The sequence below is a fragment of the Acanthopagrus latus genome, chromosome 16, assembly GCF_904848185.1.
Source record: "Acanthopagrus latus isolate v.2019 chromosome 16, fAcaLat1.1, whole genome shotgun sequence".
NCBI lineage: Eukaryota > Metazoa > Chordata > Actinopteri > Spariformes > Sparidae > Acanthopagrus > Acanthopagrus latus.
The window spans coordinates 11615429-11642451 of NC_051054.1; the positions used below are offsets into that span (position 1 = coordinate 11615429).

Here is a 27023-nt window from a genome sequence, read left to right on the forward strand (position 1 = left end):
TTGGACAAGTCATGTCACATCCCGGTCTGAGCACAGCGCAAGGTAGACGTGCAGGCGGAGCAGGTGGTGGTGCTGACTCCAGGTTGGCGTGGTGGTGGTGGTGGGTGTCTCCAGGTTGTAGTGGTGGTGGAGGTGCTGGTGCTGCTGGTGGTGCGGCTCTGTGTGCCTGAGCGCGCCGTTCAACTGTCACGCACCGCAGCTACCCTATCAACTCCTCCTCCGGCGCGCTCCCTGTGGCTAAACCAAACACCTCCAGCACCGGCAGCAGGACCCGGGTGAGCGCGGGGTCAAATGTGACTCAAAGTGTGTGAGTGTATGTGTGTGTGTTTGTGTGTGTGCGCGCGCGCGAGACAGAGATAAATAAGTTACAAACGTAACGGTTCCGTTATGTCTCGTGACTTTAAATACCACTTTTGTTTCTGATAACGCGTGTTAAAAATGAAAGAAAAAAAAAGACCCAAAATTTTGAGCGTTTTATTCGAGCTTTGTTATTTTATTCATACCTCGCACTCGTGTGCTCTGTTTCCAGCTGTTTGACCCCCCCCACCACCACTAGCCCTAAATTTGGTTCAAGCCTTAAAGTGTGGTTGGAGGTAATTTTTTCACCTGAGAAAAATGGCAGGTGACGGCGGACGTGGAAAGGTTCAACACCACAGCAGTCGGTTTGTTTCCACAATTGATGAATAAGTAACAGGACAATAGCAGGGTTGCGTCTGTTGCAGAGATCACACACGCTGTATCACATAACCCATGTGTTTACAAACCCTGTTTAATTTTATCTAAATGTGTGTTTTCTGCAATGGAATTTGGCATGTAGTTTTCTGCAAGTGAGATACTGTGAAAGCCATCACAGGAAAAATAAAGTAAGATTCATTTGTTTAACATGAGGGTGAAATTAAAGGTGTATCCGCCCTCTGCATGACCCCTGGGGGTCCACAGGCCTTATTTTGCGGTCCACTGACACTGTTATGGAAAAACATGTCACACACCAGAAAAAATCTTGTGTATGTAAAAACAATGTGAAGATGTATTTTAGCTGTAGGTATAACGCTTAAACTTCTGGATCCCATTTTATTTAAGTAATGTGGTAAACAATAATTGAAATTGTTCAACATTGTCTGTTTTATCCTGTCTCATGAAAGCTTGTGCTGCTCACATTTTGATTATCCATCATTGACTGACTGCCTCAGCTGTGGACCGGGGAGCATTAAGCCATCTGACAGCAGTAACCAACTCTATCATCTCCACTAGAGGGAGGGCTATCTCACAACAAGGCCACCAAGGAGCTGCAGCAGAGGTACCTTTTATTTATTTATTTTTCCCAGGGTGATAGTGTAATTCATAAACTGAATGAATGACAGTCAGGACAGTGCCAACAACCAGGCGCACAATGAAGACTCGACTGCATTTACTTCTGAGGACAAAAACCTATATCCATTACAAACGTGTAATTATTGTCCTTAATAGATTAATTCATGCTGAAAGATAGAAATGGGTTCCAGGCTATTGATGTAATCATTTCACTGAGGAAATTAAGTGACATTAAAAGAATGATATTGTCACCGTGAAAGTATCATTGATTCTTTTCAAATGCAATTAACTGTATTTGAAAATGGGACCTGCACATTGAGCTGCGCAAGGAGCACTGAGGATCACTTCATTTGTGAGAGATATAAAGACCAAATTATCCCATCAAAGAGAAAATCTATAAATGTAATGGCACAGCGCTTCAGCACTAAGGAGTGACAACAGCGGCCCTGTTCAGTTCCCTCTGTTAGGTGTATTAACTAGCAGTGAGCGCCTCTCAACAACCCACAGGAAGATTATCCAGACTGTGAAGAAGAATATCACTCAATTTATGAATTCAAATGTGATTTTTAAAAATGTTTTACTGGCTTACACAGTCCTCTTTTAAAAGCAAGAGCCATGAGATGTCGACCAGTCATTCTGATGGATTGTGATGTTATGGAGTTTTAAAATCCTTCCTTTAGTGTCTACACTCAAGAGTTTTGCTCAATGATTTCAACAATAAGATGATAAGTTGATCAGCTGGGATATGTTTTAATAATTATTTTTACATACAATTTTTCATTCTCTGGTTACATCTTCCCAAATGTGAAATTTGCCGTCTTTCTTTGCTTTATGTCATTTTTAAACAAAGGGATATCTTTAGATTTTGGACTGCTGGTCGGGCAAAACAAGCATTTTGAAGATGTCAGCCTGTGCATGAGGAAATTATAATGCACATTTTCTGGAATTGTATTAACATGCCAATTAGCCAAGAAAATTATTGGTAGACTAATCAGTGTTGGTTTATGTAAAAAAAAAAAAAAAAAAAAAAAGAGTAGCTGTCTTTGCCCAGGTCAAGTGAAGCCAATGGTACCAGCATTCATATTCAAGTGGGCAGCAGGGGACGGCTCCACTAATTGCACGTGAGCTTATGAGAAAAGTTATCCAACTTGACGTGAGTTCATGATTATGATTACAACTGTGTGTGGTTGCCTGTCACAGCATAGAAAATTTCGACGTTCACATCTTTGTCCAAGTGGAGTTTCCATCCTGAGCTGTCCAGGACGGTAGACTTGCTCGTGAATGGGCTACTCAACGTGGGCAGCCAATCACTTCGGATTGTGACAAATCCCTTGCTCGTCCCTAGCTCCGCCCTCTAGTCTGAATACCATCAGTTCTGGCTTAAAACCACCAAGACTGAAACTTCCAAAAGGCTCAAGACTCAAAGACTCAAGGCTTCTAACCAGTAGTCCACAAAGCAGTGGGTAACACCATGTCAATTTGCTATATCCACTTGTTTTGTCTTTGGTCTCTGCAGACACTATATTATTCACAAAAACATATTTATATATTGTAGTATTGAAATGTACTGATTTGCCACTTCAAACGTAATTTCATGGGCTTTTCTTATGATTTTCTGAATGTCACCATTAAATAAATTACGTTGATAGCCAACGTCACTGTGACCATAGGTTCTTCCGTCTGATGTTGATGGCCAAACTGGAACGTGTGTCCATGACACAAATCGAGCTCAAGCCCTTTTTAATTCAAAAGAACAAAAGATAACATTTTTTTTTGATGTTTTAAGCTTTAGAATACATGTCAGCTCTTACATAAGGATATACGTATACGCTACATTTTCGTAATATCAATTTCGTCAGTGTTGTTTTGTTGACTTTCCATACTCCTCTGGTGAGTTTTGATGGATTCCAACAAAAGCTTGCTCGTGCAGCAGTTACTGATCCACACAGCTCTGTAACCCAATTACACTGTTGGTAATCCAGTGAAAACAAATTCAGTGAAGAGGCAGAGAGGCAGGCAGAGACAGCAAAACATGAAACATATCAGACACAACCACTGATATGATGTCCAACCATCAGACGAATCAGGCATCAATCTCCTGTCCTGGTCAAAAATACAGCATAATTCAAACCCAAACATATTTCAAACCGAATCAGAGGGTCCAAAGCCCCTCTCCCTCCACCTGCTGTCTGCCATCCTCCATCCCACACTCGCCTAAATTTCATTTAGGAGACATCTTTCTCCCCTTCCCCTTCTCGCTCATGCTCTCTACATCGCTGTCTCTTCTTTCTCTTTGAATTCAGTGCGCCGTAGCCCTTAGATTTACTTGCTTAACAAATATGGACAGGGGGCCTAAGTGGTTTTTGAAATCTTCGAATGGACTTTGGAGTGCCTGTGCTGTGCTGGTTGACAACATTCTCTCTGTCTCCCTCCCTCTCTCTCCCGCTAACCCAAATGTGCGCGGCTGTGTGTGCTTGTCTGGTTGTCTGTCTGTTTATGTTTTTGTCTGTATATGTTCATGTCTGCATGTGTGTGTGCACGCACGCCTATGGCTTCCCCATGCTCTCCCAGACTCCCTGGCTGGGAGATGGCAGCGCTCGCTGGAGCGGCAGTCTGGAAATGAGATAAGGATGTCTGATTCATAGGATCTGACAGGAAATCTATACTGTGCAATGTTTATAATCCAGCCATTACTACACAGCCAAATGAAAGAACAATAATCCAATCATTTACTCCATATTTACCTGAGGCAGATTCTCGGCTTTAAAGGCAAAGTGCATTGCGTGGTGACGGAGGCTGTAAAACCACGGGTGAGGAGGGTGTTTCGAGCTCAGAGGGGAGGGCATCAAGGGGGGCGAGGATGGACTGTCCTCTGGGGAGATGTGTGTCTACAGGAGACGGGATTCTTCACCTGTGTGTGTTCGGCAGGGTTAAAGGTCACTCATTACTCATCATTAAGACCCCATTGGTGTATGAGAAACTTGGGAAAAAAGGAGCAGCTAGAGTTTATGAAACATGAGGTTAAAGGTTGCAGAGATGAGCTCTACAGGAACAAAACCTCAGCACTGTCTACTGTCTAGGAAAAAGTCTTCTACTATTACAAAGCTTATGCAGTTTTACGGTGTGTAATATAGCTCCCTCGCACTGATCCTGCATCATCTAAAACAGAGAAGTCCATAGAGGCAACGTCCTTCCATAAGCATAGAGGAATCCTGCGGTGGGGGTTTACTTATCATAGAGTCTTTCATGGACAGTATGCGCTGCTCTTCATTGTGTACGAGGGGGGAGGTTTATCTTATTTGGAAAAGTGAAGGGGGCCTGCCCTTATCTGTCAATAAACAGTAATTAGATTTTGTGGCCGATAGCGTCGATTGGTTTCTAATCTAGCTGTCGCCCTAGACGTGTGTAATTAAAATCCTGATTGATAAAGGGGCAGAAGCCCGCCCACGCCACCACTTTACCAGACCCTACCCCCGACCCCTTCAAAACACAAACAAGGGAGAGATATGAAAGAAGGCCTGGGGAGAAAACTGCACTACCTATTGATCAGCTCTATCTGCCTTCCTATCAATGCCCTTTTCCCACAATGGAGGGGCTAGTACAAAGGTTTCCCACGTTAAACTTCATAGCTAATCTTCACCCAGCAGATTTTATCCTCCCTGAAAAATAAAACCAAGACAACCAGCTTTTTACCTAGGAAAACTAAAATCTAACCTCTTGCACTTACAACAAAAAGAGTGTTTCCATGTGCACGCATGTGTTTCCCTGTCTAAAATAAGAAATTAAAACATGCTTACCACTAATGAGGGAAAGCTTACTGTGATTGTAATGCAATCAAGGAAAAACACCCCTCAGGCGGTACAGAGATGAAACAGGAACAATGCCATTTTATCTATTTAACTAATGGGCCTGTGAACACAAGAATAAGGTCCAGACAAACACACATGAATACACACAGGCACACGCAGGCACACACAGGTGAATGTCAAATGTGCATCACGCATTAGACAAATAAGGTAGTACCTTCAAGTCAGAGGACTCCCACAGAGAGCAGCCAGGCTGAAAGATGTTCAAAAACATTGCCTGCAGACTTCACTGTCATCGGGGTCCATGCAGACAGACGAGCCAGGAAGAAAGGCTACGTGCTGTCTAAATTCTGGAGACAAAGGGACAATAAAGTGAAACAGTGACAGAGAAGAGCAGGACAGAGAGAACACATCAGGCAAAGAGGCAAAGTGAGCTTGCACATTTAGCCGCACTAGCAAGTGCTAGTGCTATATCTCATCGTGACCCAAGCCTCAGAACAGTACCATGACGGCAGGAGAGGCAGATAATCTGTCTTATAAAGTCAAATCTTGCCGGGATGTAAACAGGATTTTTTTAAGCTCTGTTAACTGGGAGTGAGTGCAGACTGCAGGCCTGTGACCTTTCCTGTCTGACACTGGTCACCTGCTGTCACGTGTGAGGGCTGACCCACAGCAGTGAATGATGGCTGCATACTCTGCTTCACCCCCACTCTGTGACACATATGCAATGGCAAATACAAGCACATACACACACATACTATGCCCACTGTGGAGCGGATAAACCACCGCTCACTCAACAGCACACCAATGCTCCCAACACATCTAGAACATAATAAATCACAAATTAGAAGTGTGTGAGTGTGTGTATTTCGAGGGGGGTGGACTTTGCCGAAGGCACTGGTCCAGCGCTTAATTCGATTCTTAATGGAAGGCAAAATTTCCAGAGGAAAACTTTCATTGGGCACAAAATGACTTTCCTTAGTTTCCACTTTCTTACACTGTGAGAGAGATTGTGATTGATAAATGCTGGCAGTGCATTGCCAGCTCATGCATGGTTTACATCATTTAACTGATTTTAGTAATTTCCTCACTAAACAGTGATTAATAAATGGTTACCTAAACAAATGGGACACTGGAAAAATAGTGCAGAGAAAGCTTTTTAACTTCTTAACCAAAAATTTGCTTCATTGCTTGTCTCATAAGCATTAAATTGTTTCAAGCCTTTGGAAGGTTCAAAAGTATGTTTCCCTTCAGGGCACTATTAGTACTTCATTTTATTTTGTTAACACACACATAATCAAAATGATTCATTTGTTTTGTCTTTCTTTGACATATTAATGTCTGTATTTAAAGAAATGTTTTAAAGTTACCTATATATTTAGTCATGTTTGGAAACTTGGATGTTAGTAACGCAACCAAATATTTAGTAAAGGTCGTTTTTAAACATTTTAATGCAGAAATGTTAAAAATTAAAACTTTAACGCACACAAAATGAAATCAGCAAAATATTTCAAAATAAAAGTCCATATAACATAGACAAATTGGACTGACATTTGTAGTGAGTCTGAATAGTCGTTATGAATAATATCAACATCACTTGCAATACCCTGCAATACATGTCACTTTAGTCTACATTTTCATATAATTTTTGTTTTGTCAAGCTTTAACAGTGGGTCATGGCCACATTTAAGACAGGCCAATACACCAATATTTGGGGGTTTGCTGCATTGTACAACAATCGTAATGTGAAATCCATCCGCTCTTAGAAATGTTTGGACATATAGCTTTTAAAAAGTTATTTTAACTGGACAGCTATTTTATTGGATTGCTAATGAGTTCCCCTTCTGTATCTAAATATAATTTAAAACTAATCTTAAAGATGAGTATAAACATAAATATGAATTTAAGAATTATATCAATTCCAGTATTTTTTATCAAGATGTAAAATTTGATATCTTCTAACTCATTTCAAATCAATTTCTACCCTTGAAAAACTTAGAAAGAAACCTCCTAGACATAAAAAACCTTGTCTTGCGTGAATAAGTGTGATTGGAGATCAGATTCTCCTCTAGATTCTTCTTAAGAACGTCTTCTCTCCTGATAATAAGGCAAGCTCCCCCTGTGGTGCCACAACAGTGGAGTGACCTTGTCACCAGGGTGCCATGTGTCACAGTGGGGGGGACCCAGAGGGAGAGGATGGGGTGAACAGATCACCTCCCTGCATGCCTGGTACCCGTGCCCTACCCTTCCTGCTCCCGCCACAGGCCCAGCACCAGAGCGGCCGGTGCAGGGAGAGGAGCTGCTCCAGGCTCTGGAGAACATGACTCCAATTAAGCTGTGGAGGCCTGGCTCACGCTCCACTGCCTCAGCCCAGTTGTCCTATGCACAAAGATGTACAGTCAACCCAGGGAAATGAACTCTGTCAGCATTGTCAATATAGGCAGTGCGAGAGTTTAGATTCTGCTTTACAAACAAATCGTACTGGATAAGGATCCATCAGCAAACCGCAGAATGAAACTCAGTATGAAATCATGATCATTGCAGTTTTGATAAAATGTTGTTAAAGGATATTAAAATTTAACCAGAAACCACAAGGAAAGCAGCAGCAAAAATGACAGCTTGTTTCCTGTTTTGAGAGCCCTGGAGAAAAAATGCGGAGAGTTAAGCACACAGTAATAGATGAGAGCGATTGAGAGGCCTCATTTTCCCCTGTGATTAAAAATGTATGTTGCCACACGCAGCCTTTGGTGTGGAACTCTCCTGGAAAAGGAGCTGGTTAATATTCAGGCCCATGTCTGGCTAATGTCTTAAAGTGATAAATAGGAGGGGGTTGCTGCCGTTTGATTGTTCTTCACAGGCAGTCTGGGAGCAGCAGCACAGGGGGATTTAAGGTGGAGGAATCCTCTCAAAGCTCCTCATTCATTCACTCTCAGACGCCCCATCATTAATTGGGCCTGTCGACATGACTCCTCTGTACCCAGGGCCACTGGCAGCTACCATGGTGGATGAGCTTTTTAAGACAGTTCAAAAGAGTCCTTGCCTCATGAAAGGCATTCAAATTACATGAAATTGCATTCATGTCAAGCCTTGCAGGCATATTCATACAGTACACTGGCATAATGTCTTGTTTCGTGCCCTGCATACTGTGTGACTATATAATCATCCTCTTGGGAGCAGATTGTACTATAAAGAGTATGCTTTACAAACTATTAATAGGTAATGTTTCATTTTTCAAACGACTATATACAGTAAACATAGCGCCGTATGGTGCAAAGGAAAGGCATTTCACATTAGTGTAACGTAAATACAATGCTATTTTCTAATTAAAAGTGGCATAATATACCCAAGAGAGTAATATTTCCATAACAAGCCAGTTTTTGCGACGGGCAAAACAGGATCTAGTATTCCCCATGAAAACATGAAAATCCACAGGGAGTCAACATTATTATCACTGCAAATAAAGACTGATTATACAGTAATCGCCGCTGCTTGGAAGACAACCTTGCACATTGCTTGAAGCATCCAAATATATCTGTAAGTTAATCTTTAGTCATAGTGAAAAACGTGACTTCTGAGCGAGTATATTAAAGACTCTTTTGGACAGACTTTAAAACTGAAATGCACAATAGATCATCCACACCAAAGCAGCAGCTGATCTACATTATGTGCAGCAGTTATCCCTCTGGCACAGTTTCCACTTTGACAGTTATCTCCCTCGCTCGGTGTAACGGTAGCTATGCAGGACAAGGTGAGTCCAGCCTTCAAAACTTTTTGTGATTTCTACTGATGTGGAGTTGGAAGGTGATCGCAGAAGGTGGCCATATATGGTTCATGGTGTCAACCATGTGGTACTTCAGTATTTATAACCATTAGGGGCTGTATATATGTCATGAAGTACAGCGGGCTCTTTTTCAGGGTGGCCACTGGCCTACTTCCCTTCCATCCTTGCCCGACCGTTTCTTCGTGGCAGGACCGATTCTTCAGCGGGGACAGTAGAACTCCTTATTTTAAGGGAATTCTAGCTGCTTTATGTGATCTTCATTTAGTTTTTGCTCTATTTAAAAATGTTGCACTGCTCCATAAAAAGAGAACACAAAAATAAATACAAAGTGTGTCTTGCTTGTAATGTATCAAAATCTACAAAGTTGATTTAGTTACTTACTTTATTAATTGAAATCATTAAGTAAACATTGATAGTACAATATCGCAATCTCCTGTGAAAAAGAAGCTGACTGGATCGCCAGCGTATTACTTGAAACACAAGTGAGAAGATGGACATGGACACCGAAATGAAAAGCAAGATGTTATGTGCTTCTCATGCATCCAGTGTGGCCTGCCTGTTGGACTCCGATGGTGGGGACAACAAGACACGGCAGGTTGGGTTAGGAGAGTCACACATCAGCAGCAGGTGAAAAGTGTGGCTAGTCTAGTTAGGTAAAAAGAGAAACTTGAATTTAGAAGGCGTACGATTGGACCTTCCATTTAGTAAGTAGAAGAGAAGAAGGAGCATTTCATTTCTTGAAATTTTTTTGAGTTTATTTAGTTCATCTAGTACACTGACAGCTGGGATATATCTGCTACAGTGTATCTGAAACTACGGAGCAACTGGACTGTAGCCACTTGCATTGGCAGGTGGCATTGAGAGGCAGGACAGGATTAGATGGTTAGAATGCTAACTTCAACTGGCATCTCGACAACACAAATACATAGATGTCTTCACACTGTTTGGATAATGTTTTTGCAGTGTGGGATTTAGAGGCAACTTGTGAGAATTTCTGTTGTGTAAAACATGTCTACTCCAGAGGTTTAGTTACTGAAGGAAGGCTGTGATACTGATACTGGCTGACTGGAACCTGACCTTGGACAATAAAGCCTTCCAATATTCAACAAAGTTCACAGCTCTGGGCTTGGACTAAATGCTAACCCTAACCCTGTTTGTCTCCAAAGAGGCCTCACACATAGCTGTCAGTTGGGGCCACCAACTACTCCACCTGTCTCTCCATCAGTTAGCTCATGCCTTGTCATTCTATGGATCTTTTTCCTCCTAGTGAAACTATTTGCAGTCTCACTTTTTCTCACTCTTTAAATATTTCACTATCTTTTGCAGTCACACACGCTCAGTATCCTCCCATTACTGTTTCCCCTCCTCCTCTCCCTGTCGGGGAAGTGGTTTCTGTTATGGCAGTGGGAAGGCTACCCGCAGCGGGAGAGATCCTAATTAACAGCCTATTCATTTGTGTGGAGCGCAGGGCTCCAGCTTTCTGAGCACTTGTTTTATGGTGGCGCTAGGGAGCCCTGTCCAGGGATTTGGAGGGGGATAATTGCCTTTGCCGCAGGCTGCAGTAATCTGGTCGGCTAATTCATTATTTTAATAAGTTAGCTTCTCCTCGGGGGTGTGCTAGCTGCGCTGCGCCTCAAACCTTGGTGGTGCACCTCGTTATTGTGGCGCTCTTTTACACCGCCGCCCGCACGGGGTTAATAACTGTTATTAGCCTCTCTCCTCAGCCTGCAATTTCTCGTTTAACTGGGGCGATTCAAACGAAACCTTTGCGAGCGTCTAATAATCAACCTCTCTGGAACCAGGGGTAATCCCTATGAAGGGGTCCATATAGTGGAGAGGGGTAATGGATGCAATCACCTGAGTGCCTTTGCCTCCGCTCCTTTCATTATGGGTCCTGATGTTGTTTTTGTTGTTGACGCCGCTGTTGTTTTTACTCAATTCCTCCAAAATCATTTGAGGGAAGAAATATTTGAGTTGAGCGGGGGAAATGGATCAGAGTTACACATACAAATAAGATGATCATTAGGTTTGCGTAACTAATGGCTTCATTTAGTCCATAATCTTCCATCTCTCTAATGGGCTCTGCAGTCAGTGGGATATGTGCATGTGTCTGTCTAGAGGCAGGTTTAATGACTCCAGTGCAGTCAGACATTTTGTGCATTGGCTGATTAAAAATCATGTCGTTTCAACAGGAAGGGAATAAAGAGAGGGCTTCATGAATACAAGTATTTGAAAAATCCAATATTGGAGATGGTGATGGCTAGATGTTTGAAGGGACCTGCAGTTAAAATCCAATTATGAGTACAGCACAAAGTGGTTAAATGCTTTTGAATGCAACTACTGGATACGTTATTTCCCCATGTGACGAAAAGAGATATCCTAATTCACTTTTGAGAGAAAATACAATGTAGACAAGGCAATCCTATTATGTGTCCCCAGATATCCCTGCTTTACATCTGCCAATGACAGAGGAGGGAAAAAAACCATTCAGACTGTCCTTAACAGTGAAGTTAAATACAGAGAAACTTAAAATGTTCTGCCTGGTGGAGACCGTTACACTTTAAAATATGCACTTTTGGTGCATCTTGTTTACATGAGCAACTGGCAAATGCATGTATGCTTTCACCACTAGCTGTATATTAAAAACAATCCATCTTGATTGTGCCCCTGTGCACTCAGGCCACAGTCCACATGCTCTGTGTGGCTTATGTTCCATCCTGTGGACTAGCTTGTTTAGCTGTCATCGTGCTGTGACCTGCCAGCCACTGTGAAATGAGCTCCTGGATATTAAAGAGGCTATCTCTTCATCTATACTTAACCATAGTGGAGTGACACATCACATGGCCCTGGGCCCTGTAAGGGAGAGGGGCAGTAACATATCGGGTAGAAAATGGCGAAATGAGCAAGGCCATAAACCGTGGTCAGTCATATGACTGAAAGAGCAACTTTTCCACTAATATGCATTTCTCATCTACCCAACAACAAGCCATTAAAGCACCTGAAGTATTGCACAATGTTTATCCAAGAATGTGACAGTGTGCAAATGGCTCTGTGTGATCATTTAGCACTTTTATCTGCATCTAAAAGTTAAACCTTCGCTGAGCCACGGCCCCTTCTGCACACACTCGTGGTCTTGCTCCATAAAGTGCGCACATGATAGTAAATGACCTGGTTCACTATTAACTATTATCCACTTAATGTCCTTCCTGGCTTGCCACATGTGGAGCTTTGGCTAAGTGCTGGCCTCTGGGGCTGCCTGGGGCTCGTTCAGGGCCATGGCTTTTCAAAGCCCACGCTGCCATCTGCTAGACCAGCGGCCCTTTTCCCCTTCCCCGGCTGATGTGGCCGCAGCTGGGACAGCAGAGGCCCATGACTGTCCCACGCCCAGGTGTTTATCGCAGCTTCATGCATATGGATTCAGCAATTGCTATAGATCTCTGACAACATATGTGGAAGCTGACACACGACTAATAAACGCTCTGCTATGTGGACAGTATTGCTGAATGCTATTTGTGCACGGGGGGGAGTTTGCTTATTGATTTTTGTTTCCTCTTATGGATATATCCCATTTGACACTCTTCTGTGTGAGGCAGCACTGATCAATAAAATCAGCTGATGTTTTCTGAAGAACTGCTGGAGTGGCATAGCTCAGCCCAGCAGTCCTGCCCACCTTAAAGCCGCTCAACTTAGCATGACTGGCTTCTAATGAGTGGTCCCTCCTCTCATCACAAGATCCCGAGTCCCTCCCTCCCGCATTCATCAATTCTCATTAGGGAAAATCATCATGTGGAATACCAACTTTTGGCCAATATTCATCACTGTCAGCCCTCATCCATGGCAGCACAATGACAGACGCAGGATCTGGGAGTGCCTAAGTAGCACTGACTTAGCTCTTTTATTCCCTAATCTCACCCTCTGTGCTTGTGGCGCCCAAGCAACTCTCCGCAGTGCACACTCCCTGACAGCAATTACTTTATGCAAAAAGAGTGGAGGAGTTCAGTGAGTGGCGTGAGTGAGAATAAGCCTCCTCTGAACTCTGCAGCATTCCAATTGGACCAGCTCACTTCCCATGGGCGCTAAAGGGCAGCGAGGAGAGGTGGCAGAGGACAGCTTGGTAGCACTATGGCGGGGATCTTGTTGTGACATCGCCCATCTAGCCATCATATAGCACTACCGCATAATGACTACATAATTCCATACATTTATTGTGATTGTGCTCATACTGAATGGTGGTATCCTGAGAAACACTGGCATTGGGCATTTTGGGGGAATACACTTAATTACTTTCTTGTTGTAACATAGATGACTTGTGGGAAATGGCTAACCTGGCTCAGTCTAAAAATTCACAAAATGTGGATACCAACACCTCTAGGTTTTACGTGTCTTGGCTGCAAGAGCTGAGGTTGCCAGGCAATTAGCAAAAAGTACAGGATATTACTAGGCCTTCACATTTGTAGGTTTGTTGCACTGAACCATCTTAGAAGTTGTCTTTGGAGACTGTCAGGAAAAGGGCAGGTATTTTTTTAAAAAAAAGAAATACTGTAAAAATGGCAAACTATTCCTTTAAATCACGGACACATCTTTCTTCCATCCACTGGCTCCATGCGCTCTTTAGGAGCTTATCTACGTCACAGACAGTTTGCCTTCGCCAGCAATGTGTTCCCCCTCCTGTAAAAATTAGCTTGCGCGTGTCATTCTCATAACAGCAGCAGGATCAATACATTCATTCCCATTTTAGCCGCTCTGCCCCTTTGCCCACCCACGCCCAAGAATAGGACAGCTTGCAAAACCCAGCCGCCATGTCAGCTAATCACAGCCCTATTGCTTCAGTCATTCGTGCCCCATCGTTGGCCCACACCGGCTGCCTGCCCAGCGCAGCTACAGATTTTACCCAGAGGTCAGTAGGCTGGCCGGCCTGTCTCAGTCCAAACTCCCCTCCTGCCAGGTGGATCAGAGGGAGGCTAGCGGTTTGCTTCACCGCTGAGAAAATGAGATCACACTGCCACAATAGGGGGGCTGCCTTTGGAAGACCTTCATTCCAGGCTACAAGATAATAGCAGAAAACCATTTGCATCAACCAAGGGGGCATTATAATAAATCAGACACCGTGATAATTTCTCCCAACGCCTGGCACTAACAGGTGTTAACTGACTGTCAGTTATTGTCAGCAGCTACCGAGCTAAAGGAGGCTTCTGTGCTGTATTATGAAAAAAAAGTAAATTCGTTAGCACTGTTAGCTGCTCCAGGATACACCATCTTTGAATTCATCTCCATAAATACAAACTTAAAATAAAAAAATATAGAATCACCTTACAGTAGAATACAGAAATGGTAAATACTAATTAGACTGATTTTTTTTGTAGGATTGCCAGTTATTGGTTATATAGACTGCAGTTGGTGGGATGTTAAGATAAAATGAAAGTATGCATTCAGGGCTCTAGGGTGCAACTAAACATTTCCAGTAGTCAAACAGGTTTTAAACAGTTGAGGTTATTGCAATTTCTTGTTGCGTGTGCTGTGATCTATATGAAAAACAACATTTTTTCCCCCTCTATTCCTGTTAAGTGTTTAGCAAAGAAAATTAAAATATATAAATATTAAATTATGTGCAGGTGCAACTGCAACCAAAAAAGTTAGTCTGGACCCCTGTTTTTTTGTTTTGTTTTGTTTTCATCCAATGTTGGTTCCTTGTCTATAATGTGCGTCTGAGAATTGTGTAACTTTACTGTTTGCGACTGCTGCATCAGTAATTCATGCAACAATATGTGGCCTCTGTTAGAAGAGAGACAGACAGGCAAACAGACAAACAGATAGATGGATGGAAAATCTTTCATGAAAACTCTCTCTCTCACACACACACACACACACTAGAGGATGGTGATAGCATTGGGAAACCTTGGAGGGCAACATATGATGGCCTGAGGCGGTGTCTCAGTGGTTGAGGCATGAGTCACTTCCCTCAGGGCTGCCAGTGAAAACAGAAACAAACAGCACTCCTCCTCTGCAGGGGAGCATTTGTGGAAACTAACATTTTGACATGGACATTGTTTACAGTAATACAGCGCTGAACACACGGAAATACAGATAAATGCACCATGCAGATACTGTACACACATAGAGGTGGTTTTTCACAATATCATGTGCATCTCAGGGAAACCATTGTTTCCAAAGCACATTGTAGATGCACATACACACACTTAGACCTGGCCTGATCTCTCGGAAGTATAGAGCACCTGAACTTTTTGTTGGTGTGATAGATGGATGGCAGAATGTCCCTGAGGGAGCGGTGATTAAACAGGAAGTAGAGAGAGTCACTGAGCGGGGCAGGAGCTGGCTGACCCCTCCCTCTCAGCAGCTCACTGATGTGCTGCTACAGAGACTAGAAGTGCGAGTGGAGGAAAAGAATGAAAGGGAGCCATAGATTATCAATAAAGTCAATATGGCATTGTGTTACACGTGCCCTCTGACCTAAGCAGGGTTACTAGCTCTGATATCCTTATTGGGATAGGACTACTAGAGGAAACAGTCATAAGTCATCTGTATTCGACAATCAGATGTTGTGTGCTTATCAGGTTTTTTTTTTATTTTCATTCAGCAACGTTCAGATTAGAGAGATTGAGATCAATAACCAAGCTTAACACTGAACTGTATCACATAATGATCAGCAGAGCGTCCTTTCTTGTTTCAAATGTCATAAAATAGACGAATAAATATATTTTTTCAGGACTTGCTTCTTGTTTTACTTCCTAACATATTTCATCTGACGTCTCATTTATGTGAAATTCTCACATTAGTATGCAGATTATTCAAAAATGATCTCGCAGTCACGTTATCAAAGCATTATCACTTCATACCTAATTAGAATTCTGGTCACAGTCAATGAAAAGCTTGTTTCAACATATACCATATCACCACTGCTTCTATACAGTAATGCCACTGAGCTGAAATCTCTGTTAGACTGGCTACTTTAATTCATCTCCAGCATTCCCGTGTTTAATTTTTAGCCTTGGCTGCCCACGGGGACTTTAACCCTTTCTGCTGTCTCATTTTAATCGGATGCTTTTTTGTTAAATGTTTAACTTAAATTGGGAGCCTCATAAATATTCCAAATCACTCGTCCTGTGTTTGATGAGGAAATGAGCCTCGTACCCGCCGTGATTCCCCAGGCAGGCGGGCGGGGAGGAGGAAAAAAAAAAAAAAAAGAAAGCCTACAACTTAACTCTTGGAACTAGACCTGTGCACCGCTCTGACAGCCTACATTAGCAAGCAGCAAATTGTTTTAACAATGTGAGGGCCGCCTTTGTGTCGAGATAATGATGATATCTCTTTTCTGTGGCGCTACATGCTACTGAGGTAATCATAAAGGTCTCTGCTGTCATCACTGCCTGAGAGCACCTTTTTATGGTCTAAAGGGACAACAGCTTGTGCTGAATATGAATCGCACCACTCTATCATAGACCTTACATGTTGCAAGGCGCATTTTGATATCTGTTGAAGTGAATTATATTTATGTAATTTTCAAAGATTAACACCAGTGACAGCAGAGCACACACATTCACACTCACAGTTAATATCGTAGCTCCCGAGCAAAGTTCAAGCAGGCCTGACCTCTGAGGTAGTAGATAGGCCTGTTTCAGAGTTTCTCTGTTTCTGTCCGTCTTCGCCTCCCGTGGCTCCATGGTCATTAATCTTCCACACAGGTGCTGAGGACTCCTGACCCTCTGCTCCACTTCCTCCATTAGCACCATGACAGCTCCACTGTAAGGTTCATATACCCAGCCGTATTTCCATCCCTCTTTTCCCAAACCCCTTCAACTGGCCGGGGAACTTAAATCCACAGCGTCCCCTTCACTCCTCAGAAAGTTCAATTACACTTGTTTTCGGTGTAGCTGTATCATCTAGTCACAGCAATAAAACAGACGTGCACTTTGGTGTACAATTTATAGTTTAAAAGCAATGTAAATGCAAGCAACTCGGATATGATTTGGGGGGCAAATTTATATTTGACTTTATTTAGCCTGTTTGTCTGTAAAAGCTGCTATAAGAAAAACTTTAGGGTTTATTTTTTTTATTATTCTGGTGGCCCCTGTGGACAAAAAGCAGCAGTGGCTCCTGTCTTTAAAATCTTGATTTGGCTAGCACATGCATGTATTTAAAAGTGAGTGAAAGAAAGACACAATGAATTTTTGATACCATTTGTTTTTTTAAACCACAGGATGTTTTCAATGTTGAAATGCATCTATTTGCTGTGATGCAAGATCAATAACAGTAATATGAAGATGGTGGAGCAAAGTAAACTGTGTTTTACAGCCGTACCACCAGGCTACAGCACAGTTTAGCTGTTATTGGCTGAGGGCTACACAACCATGTCTGACGTCAGGAAATGTCACGAAAACGATACAGATGATACAGTCATGGCACGTGCTTCATAAGTGATGACTGAGGTTACTTTTGTCTGAGTTTTTAATTGAAAATCCAACTATTCGGCCTTTAAGTAAAAGTAGATGTTGCAAAATACCACAGCAAGAACAAGTCCTGCATTTAGAATAGAACAGATGTATTCAGTTACATTTACATTGTACATGAAAAAATGTACAGTTACATTATCATTTTACATGGCAATTACCAAGTACAAAGTCTGACATTTGCTAGAAATGAATGCAATAGGAGTGGAGGTATAAAGTAGCATAACATGTAGATCAAGTACAAATAACAAGAATACACAGTCCTGATACAGAGTACTCACTGCAGTGTAATGATAATGTGACAAGACCATGACAAGGATTCTCAGCTGGAGAACAATATCCCAGCTCTCTTGTTTTCATCAGCCGGTCTCTAGATACGTCCCAGTCAGAGTTGTGAATCTGCGCCGTGTTCTGAGGTCGCGACCCCTCTGCTATAGCAGCCTCCTGCACACAGTTTCAGTTTCACAGCAGTGGAAGCCCAACTCCCCCTCCCCCATGCAACAGCTGTACCAGCTCACACACAAACACAGACACACATGTATAGATATTTACACATTCCCACATCACACACAGTCACATAACCCTACGCTAACACATGCAGGCGGTTGTTTTAACATATGCAGCATCTCTGTGCATCTTCTCACTGGCCACCATACGCCCAGGCCCAAGGCAAAGGAAAACACAAATGTCAGTCAGGATGGGGAAAGGTTACGGGGGAAGCTAAGAGCTCGATACTGTTAATTTGCTCCCCGGGGTCCCAGGAGTCAACCAGCTGAGGGATCCGACTCCACCAGCTCATGAGATATATCCAAAATACCAGCTCCTCTGGCAGCCTGCAGCCATCAGTGATAAAGAAATTTAACAAAGAGCATCTGCACGACATGGACAGTCAGACTGTGGAGCGTTAAGTGAATTTCCTGCAACCTTTTCCTTTGTGATTATTCAACAAATTCCTGTGTTGAATATAAAAATATTCTGAAAGTAGGCAAACTATTTCTGTTTCCGAAAAAAAAAAAAAAACCCCTTCAGTCTCCTGTAAAGCAGTTGAATTATCCATGAACAACGCTGGTAAAGGAAAAGTTAAGTTATTTTTAAAATTGAAATAATGTAATCAACAGCATGACTGCTCTTTTGGCCGTCAAAAGTTAGACTCATGGATCTCCAGGTGATCGTGAGGCAGACATCAAAACAATGATTTTGACTGACATGTTGACTTCTCTTCAGTGTTGTGACTATGGCTTGTTCTATTTTGTTCTTGATAATCTTACTCATCTGAATCTTGTGGATCTCTGTTTAAGCCCCTGTATATATCTCATTCTATCTCTTACAGCTGTGCTTTGAATATGTGTTTCTAGTTACTAGAGTTCTTCTGAAACTTTTTTTTTAGGTGCACCCATTAATGCATTTTTATTGACAACAGGATTAAAGTTGGAATTACATGTTTTTCTTCATTTAAATTACACACAACAAGGAACTCAACTGAACTGTGTTAACCTCAATTGTTTGAAAAATAAACTACTATATTTCAGGCAATGTAAATATTAAGTTGCAGCATCCTGGAGCCCTGGCCAAGCGATCACAGTGCTACTTAGTAAGCAATGATCAGCTGGAAACTTGACGCACAGCTGTATTTGTAACAGGGAACACTGATGAGTTAACCAGATCCACCTGAGTGTCATCTTAACACATACTTCAATGGAGGGGTTACAATTCAAGGAAAGTTGACCTTAGTATCAAGGAGATTTGCACTGAGTTGTTCAGTTTGTTTGAATGTGTGGCTGACTCAGACATAGTGTAATATCTTTATTTTACATGCCATAACAAAACCATGTTTTCAAACATTTCGGAATCCTTAAACTTTATTCAGTTCCGGTTTATCTCAAAAATATTAAAGATTGTCAGTGTGGTCTCAGACATTTGGAGCCCACTGTACATATATTTATCAGTGGATGTGCTTAAAGTCACACAAGTCAGTTGCTGTTTATAGATGTTGGCCACTTGTGCAGAAACAAATCCATGTGTTGTATACAGGTGTGCGTGGCTAGGAAGTGGAGGGTTCTGTTTCCAGTAAATAAATGATGTCCTTTCCCACTGCTGCGTAAACTTGCAAACTCACCGATACATTCAGTATTATCGGTACCAGAACAACCCTAGTTTACAGTACAGCTTGACGACAAAATAAAGTACGATTGTGATTTTCCTACACACTATTAACCGCACAAATATTCAGATGATGCACCACACAAAAGTTTAAAGGATATATTGTATGAAGCAGTCATATGAATGCCATGCTGAGTGTCCTTTTAAGGGTAGATACAGTGTAAACCTGGTGTGTGAGGTGTGTGTATATTCCTGGTGGTCCCATCCAGACGGTGTGTCTGACTTTCAACACGTCTCTCCTCCCCATCTCACTGAGGTCACCTCGTTGGTATCGCAAGCGCAGCAGTCACATTGTGCTTCAATGCAGACAGATTGCTTATAATAACCGTTAGAGACCTTTCATTTTTCCCTGTCAGCGATTTGCAGGATAATTTTGGCACCCTTTAAGGATTCAACTCCCCTAATAAGAGGATAAAAATAAACAAGCTAGTTGTTGAGGCACTATATCGGGATGGCATAATCCCATTTACAAGTCTGAACGCACTCTGGCCAATAAAATCAAACCCCAGCAACATTGTTATATGTGGCAATTTTCACCATTTCTAAAACAAGAAATGACTGAGTGCTAGGCTTTTAGACTGCCAGGATTTACTAAATGGATGAAACGTCACTTTCCAAATTTCATTACTAAAGACCTACAGCGAAAAATGCTCAGTCAATTCATGTACCATAACAAATATTAGGTACATTTATTTTTGGTTCAGCTATTGACCACTCTTGGCAACAGATTACATTATAAGTCTATTTTAATTTACGATATAGCTGTTTAAAAAGGAGCTTCAAATTCTGCAGAAGTGGGGCGTATTGATTCCTACGGTGAGGCGCAGACGTGCTGGAGCTTTACTGTCAGCCCGGTCCATCCGCTGTTTCGCGACTGATCCGGCGACATACCGACAACCACATCACATACCTATACAGTCTGCGGGTACACCTCATTTGTTCTGTTCTTTTCATTTTCATTAAAAAACAGAATGAAAATGTGGTTTGGCTATGAAAAGTAGATACTCAAAGACATTAAGCAGAGCTATGAGATTAGGTAAATTAATCAAGTGCTGAAAGTTTGAGAGGAGACTGTTACGAAAAGGTGATGTATGAAAACAGAATACAAAGTATTGTAGGCTGAGATAGAATGAGTCGGGAGAATTAATCAACAGAGGCTGAAGGACAGAGGTTGAAGGAGTAAACTAATGTCGGTTCTGCCTTGAGTGAGATGGACATTTAAAAACATAGCCAGAGATCAATACTCACAAGGCTATCTCCGTTGATAAGATCTATCCATTACTGTCTTCAAAGTTGAACATTTAATGCTGCTTTTTGATTAAAGTAACTCATTGCTCAATCAAATATATCTACGTCTACTGGCAAAGAAAACGCTCATGCACCGTTTTTTTACCGTAAAATAACAGCTTCAAAATCATGTTGATGGTACACTGTCTTGTAACGAGGTGAATGGTGTCTCTATCTCACATCTGAGGGGTTTATGACAGAAATCTTCATTGTTGAAAAAATAACTGATAAAAATCACAATTTCAATCATATACACGAGACCACATGAAACAACCTTTCTTATAAACTTCTATTGTGTGAAAAATAAATCTTTAAAAAAGCCTTAAAAGCCTTTTTAGCTCACAATACACCAACATACACATTGAAAGCAGTCAGCAAGGAAAATATTGGGCAATATTAGGGCGCTATATCGGTGCATCCCTCGAAAATGTAGTAGGATATGAATTACTATGTGTGAAAGAAACCTATAAACGTAAAATTGACTTCATTCAGATGCACCCAGCAAAAAATAAATAAATAATGGAGTCCTGTGACATTAATTCCAGGCCTCTATTTATCCCATTTCTTATACTCTCTTTATGTATCTAATATTTGTAATTTACCACCGTCCAGGAAAAGTGACACAAGAAGCCATAAATTCCCTTCTAATTCCAAATAATTCCGATTACATGGACGAGTAGTTTTCAATCAGAAAGATAATCTGGATGATAGATGGTGGGATAATTGGCTGTCTCTGCCACGTAAATATTGTGTCGTTCTATTAATCTTGCCGAATGAAGTGTCAAGCTGTCACTCATTCGTCAAACTGAATTAGGAAATATAACGAATAAATAAATGCAAGGGGATGGCAGTGGCTGCGTGTGTGTGTGTTTTGTGTGTGAGAGACAGAGAGAGAGAGATAAGATGAGATGAGAGCAGGCAGCTGCAGTGGCCCTGAGTCAAAGGAATCGGAGAGATGAGTGCGGCGGGCGCCTGTGCTCTAGTGCGTTTGTGTTTAAAAGTACGTGAAAGATTGGCGAGAGAGAAAAGAGTGAAACAGAAATGTGATGTATATAGTGACAGAGGACGGAGGACGAACAGTACTCCCAGTTCCCCTGAAATCAACTGGAGCATTACACCTCTTAAAACATCACTGTGTAACAATACACTGCGCATCATCTTGCCAAAGGCATTTTTATCAGGACGGATACCCTCAAAATTACACTGTCTTTTCTGTCCCAGGGTCCGTATCTGTCACATGTCAAAGGCAGCTCCACTCGCTGAATATTTTACCCAACTGTCAAGTGAGGAGCGCAGATTGTTTTTAGCCTCAGAGGAAGAAAGGCCGTTTGTTTAAATAGCTCACAAGGATATTCACAATGCACTCTGGTAAGGTGTAATAAATGTTTACCAGATTACTGAGAGCAGAATGTACCAGAGAGCTAAGTTGGGAATTTGCTGCGTTTTACAATTAATATGTAAGAGATCAGTCAAGAGGTGATAAATATCTTATCTACCCTTTAACCTGTAGGAGAGGAAGATAAAAAAAATCAAGCAGTGACATCCTCTTAATTTAATTTATAAAGATCATAATTAACGACCTGCAGGCTGCAGGAGACCCCATTTCAGACTGGAGACAGAAAGGGCCTCAGCCGTGAGAATAAAAATGAAGTTTTCATTGAATTCTGAATTAAATCTCAAATATCAGTAATTTCACAGAAAAGGTCAGCTCTAATAGAGTTCCTCCCTGCTTTTTAATATCTCATATTTCTCTTGAAGGAGTCTACCTGGCGGTGACGTGGGCTCGCTAATTGTGGCCGGTTAATTAATGAAACCATCAGGTGTTTGCAAAGGCAAACAAAGAGCCGCGCTCTCCTAAATCATCAGTGCCCTTCGACATGGTTATTATCCGGCGGCAGGTGAACCCGAGCCTTGACGCATGACAGATTAGATCTTCTCAGAGGATGGGCCGTCCATTTATCTGCCTGATAAACTCAGAGCCTCTCTCCATTTTCAATCATCAGAAAGGAAATGAGATTAACAATCTAATGATGCCAGCAACCCCCCCACCCCCTGCACACACACACACACATGTGTGCACACTCAAAACAATACTCATGAGCAAATGTCAATTTATCGTAGGTTTGATTATGAGCACAGGAAAAGGCATCTTCGTGATATATGATCAAATTATTATTTATGATATATCAGAAAACAAGGGAGGTTTTTTTTATTGTTTGATAAGAGGATCCTGTTCTCTCAGTTTCAATTCTGCCTGCTCTGTTGTGTCCCTGTTAAATCACACAGTGCGGCATGGGTTCACACTGTTCCACAGAGGTCTGGGCCTGTCATTTCACAGCTCCCATACCTCAGACCTAAATTTACAGTGCAGGGCTTGTGTGCCCCCTCTGTACTCCCCTTGTGGGTCAGCCCCTCCCCTGCTGTCCCTGACACGCATAGCAAGCATCCTGGCCCTCGTAAAGCTGACATCTTCACTAAACTATGCTAACAAGGCCGTTGTGATTTGTATATGCACAGCCCGGTGGCACGTGGCGTTGGGGGTAGGCGTAGAGGGAGGTGGAGGGAGGGTGGGTGTGGGATCGCGGTTTGGAATCCACTCGTGTGGCGAGGGCAGCTAATCAAAGTACCGCCGCATGCGAAGGCTCCAGAGTGCACAGACAAACATATATGCACCAAGAAAAAAACAACACATATCTGGGGGTTCATGTGGTGTAAGGTGACAGAAGAGGCAACCACAGGGTCCAGTGAACATTTCAGCTCCGTGATTCCTCGCAGCTCGCAGGATTTATAGACTTCAGGCTGAATGGCTGGTGCAGGTGCAGAGCGCAGACAACTGCTCTGCTCTGCCGATGCAATATATTACTGAGCAACAAACATCAGCCAGGGTGTCAACATGAACAACTCTTATTATTTAAGGCTGTGTCTTTTAAAGGTGATGAGCTTGAATGGCTAGGATGGCGCAATCAAGTTGGGGGTTTGAATGCTGTTCACGTTATTTACGAGAACTGAGGGGTTGATAAATTGAATTCATTTGTTTTATTCGCCTCATGTGGATCGAGATTAACTAGAATGCAAACAACTGATGTATCCTGAAGCAATGTTACGTTTCATTTTTATATTTACTGATCAGAGCAACTTCATATTACACTGAAGCTGATTAAAAAACATAAACACATTCAAGTGTCGCATGACTCGATCAGTATAAACCTCCGTTTGTCAAGTGTGTGTCTATTAATACCTGTAGTCGTGGGCTCAGGGACAGCGGCATCGCCACCGCTCACTTGCTGATGATTAAAGGTCCTGCATGCTCTTTTACTGCCCGACAGGTGAGGCTTATTTGAGGGCATCGACGAGAGCAGCAGCCCAGTCATGACCCGGCCGCTGCTAATTTGAGAGACTCACAGTTAAAGTTATATTACGCTTCATTAAAACACGCTTCTTTTTTATCTGTGTGGGAATGACATTCAGGAGGTGCTTGGTTAATAAGATCATTCTGCTGAGAGATCCTCAACTTTGAAGTGAGCGTGCAGCGCTTTTGTGGCAAATCTCCATCGAGCAAAGATGTCTGGAAGTGCTTGAATTTTGTTTGGCACAGCGATATGCCGAAGGCCCTGAGGATGACAGTGGCCGTTCAAAAGCAATTTGATGGATCCACATCCATGTCCCCGCGCAGCATGAATTGTTATGTCTTTAGGTGACTTTTCCATTGGCCAGTAATTTAAAGGCAGGTTAACTACGATAGGGAACCAGGTTTACCCAGTGAACATACCAAGTAACAACCTCGGCACTGAGGAATTAAGCCAAACAAAAGCTGCAGTTCCAGTTCTTGCCAACCCTTTTCTTACGAAAGTAGCTAGCATTAGCTCAAAGAGTTGGTAAAGGTCACCAAATGGCATCATACACAAATCTGCATATTGATGATGTCATCGCACATTCATTTCTATCAGAGGTTGTGTCAGTTGCAGATAGAGATGGCATAATAATCACAAGCCCACTACAGGGGGAAAACATTTTTGATATGAAGATGTTTTTTAAAAAAGAGAATATACAGAAGGGACGGAGAAGATCAAGCAAACTGTTTGAATATTTGCAAGCTAACTGGATCAGAATACGCTCATCCAGAGATCTGGATATGTCTATGAAGTGGGATATAAAGCTTTAGTAATGCATTTTTATGGCTTACGAATGTCCCCATAATATATTATTGACACTGCCGTCACAGAAATTTTGGTTTTAGCAACAAAATATTCTAAAAATATCAAAAGTAAAAGTAAAAATTTGACCCAGTTCCATCATAACTACTTATGTAGTATAGGTATACTTATATAAATTGCTTGAGAAAATGTCCAACATGTATATATCCCTGTAAAAGTTTTTTCATTTCTGGTCAGATAGAGGGGATACTAGTGTAGTACATAAGGTACAAATAGTTTTGTATGATGAAATAGCAAAACAGATCTTTTCCACTGTTTGTCTGATTCAAATAAGTCATGTACTCACATTTTGTTACTTTTTGCAATTAACCGGAACAGTATTTAAAGGTGGGCGGGGGGAAGAGAAAATGAAGCCAGCATGTGCTGATCCATTGACTGACACAATGATGACCGACAAATACAAGAATCTCCTTTTACCACACACACCTGCCTACACCTTCTTCAATCATCATTCATGAATCAGATATGCTTATTTACGTCAGAGCAAACCATGATGTGACACAACTGATTGTGATATTGATACAGGGAATTTAAGGTCAGGTTCAGTGTGAAGTGTCTTAATAGTCATTTCATTAAAGATTAAGTCGTCAAAAGTTTTAATCAAGTGAAAAAAATGTGGAGTCCCCATTGTTTTACATGTTTGTAAGTCATTTTTCTAGCTCGTCTTTCTTTTAGTATCTTTCCATAAAAAGTCAATGTCATAATGTCTGTCCGCCCCTAAGATTTTGATCTAATCTCTCAAAACACCTGGAACGTGAAAACAACATTTTAAGATTATCTATGAAACCATGTCCTTTCAGGTCACTGTCTCCCCGACTGTAAACATCCCTTTCTCTGTCTCTGTAACCGTCTCTTTAGCCTGGGGTCAGCAGGTAGTGAGTCAGTACAAGTGAATGAGAGAGCTCCTGATCCCCTGCGAGCGAGCCTGTCAGCGTGGCCCTGAGTGGGCTGTATGGAGCTTCTGTCAGAGGGTGTCACATTTCCACGGTCCACACTGTGGCCCTCTGTCCTGCTCGTGGCTGGATCTCAATGGGCCCTTTGATGGCCCACCCGAGGCCTTTCATCGTGCACCTTGCCACGGAGCACGAGGCCTGGCAGGAGAGGGGCGAAGGGGGGGTTGTTCGCGCCGCACAACACCTGGCAGGTATGCCAAACCACGTGTCCCGGACAAAACAAAAGCCACTCTGTCAAGCGTTTATTGGAAATTAATTTCCTCTCCCCCATCTTTTTGCATTCATAAAACGCAGGAGGGAAAAGAACAGGATGATACTGAGCAGCACTAAAACATGGGCTGTCACAGGAGATGCAATTCATGGACATTTTCAAAAACTTTTCCATGACATTCAAGGACCCATAAAATGTTCATGAAGATTCAAGACCTGTTAGTACACATACAGAATATACTAAAATTAAGTACGTTTTTGTGTGTTACACAGTTATGTTCATGTTCACTTTACTTAACTTAAATTTCATGCTGGAAAAAGTAAAGGAACCTTGGAAATTATACTTAAATCAGGAGAGATGTTAATTATGACAGATGAAATTTGACAAGTGATGTGATATGGGAAGTCTTGATGGACATTTTTTGCGCTTTGAATCTGCGGAAACTTCTGGGATTGACAGCAACGAGATAATGAGCAAGCATGCATGAGGAGAGCGAATGACAGGGCTGTATGACTTACATGTATGTTGTGCAATCCAAGTTACCATGCAATTGTATTTATATACAGTATTTTTATACATTTCTAGTGTATTACTACATGCTAAGTTTGTATTACAATTATGAATAAATGGACTTGAATTTCTATTGCACTTTTCCAGTCTACTGACCACTCAAAGTGCTTTTGAATTAATTTATCAAGTGAAATTATCCATTTTGGTCATACCTGTATATATCTGATGTGAACTAAGGGTATACAGTTTATAGTATTGTTATTTCATTTTTTCTTTTGTTCTATTATTGACTTGTTTAATTTATATCATTCAGTCACTTTTCCCC

At 41.9% G+C, this 27023-nt stretch overlaps 1 protein-coding gene and 1 long non-coding RNA gene across 4 annotated transcripts in view; one reads left to right on the forward strand and one right to left on the reverse strand.

The window, feature by feature from the left end:
* esrrb (estrogen-related receptor beta) overlaps window positions 1–198 on the reverse strand; it is a 46699-nt gene extending 46501 nt beyond the window's left edge. The window contains exon 1 of one of the 3 annotated variants that reach the window (XM_037125484.1): window positions 1–198. The gene's annotated coding sequence lies outside the window, so the exon portion shown is untranslated. The other 2 variants (XM_037125483.1, XM_037125482.1) reach the window with 2 other exon arrangements.
* LOC119034455 lies at window positions 145–26839 on the forward strand. The gene is made up of 4 exons (XR_005079570.1): window positions 145–275; window positions 1143–1297; window positions 25883–26168; window positions 26272–26839. It is a non-coding gene; the product is annotated as an uncharacterized LOC119034455 (long non-coding RNA).
* Window positions 26840–27023: the final 184 nt, after the last annotated feature.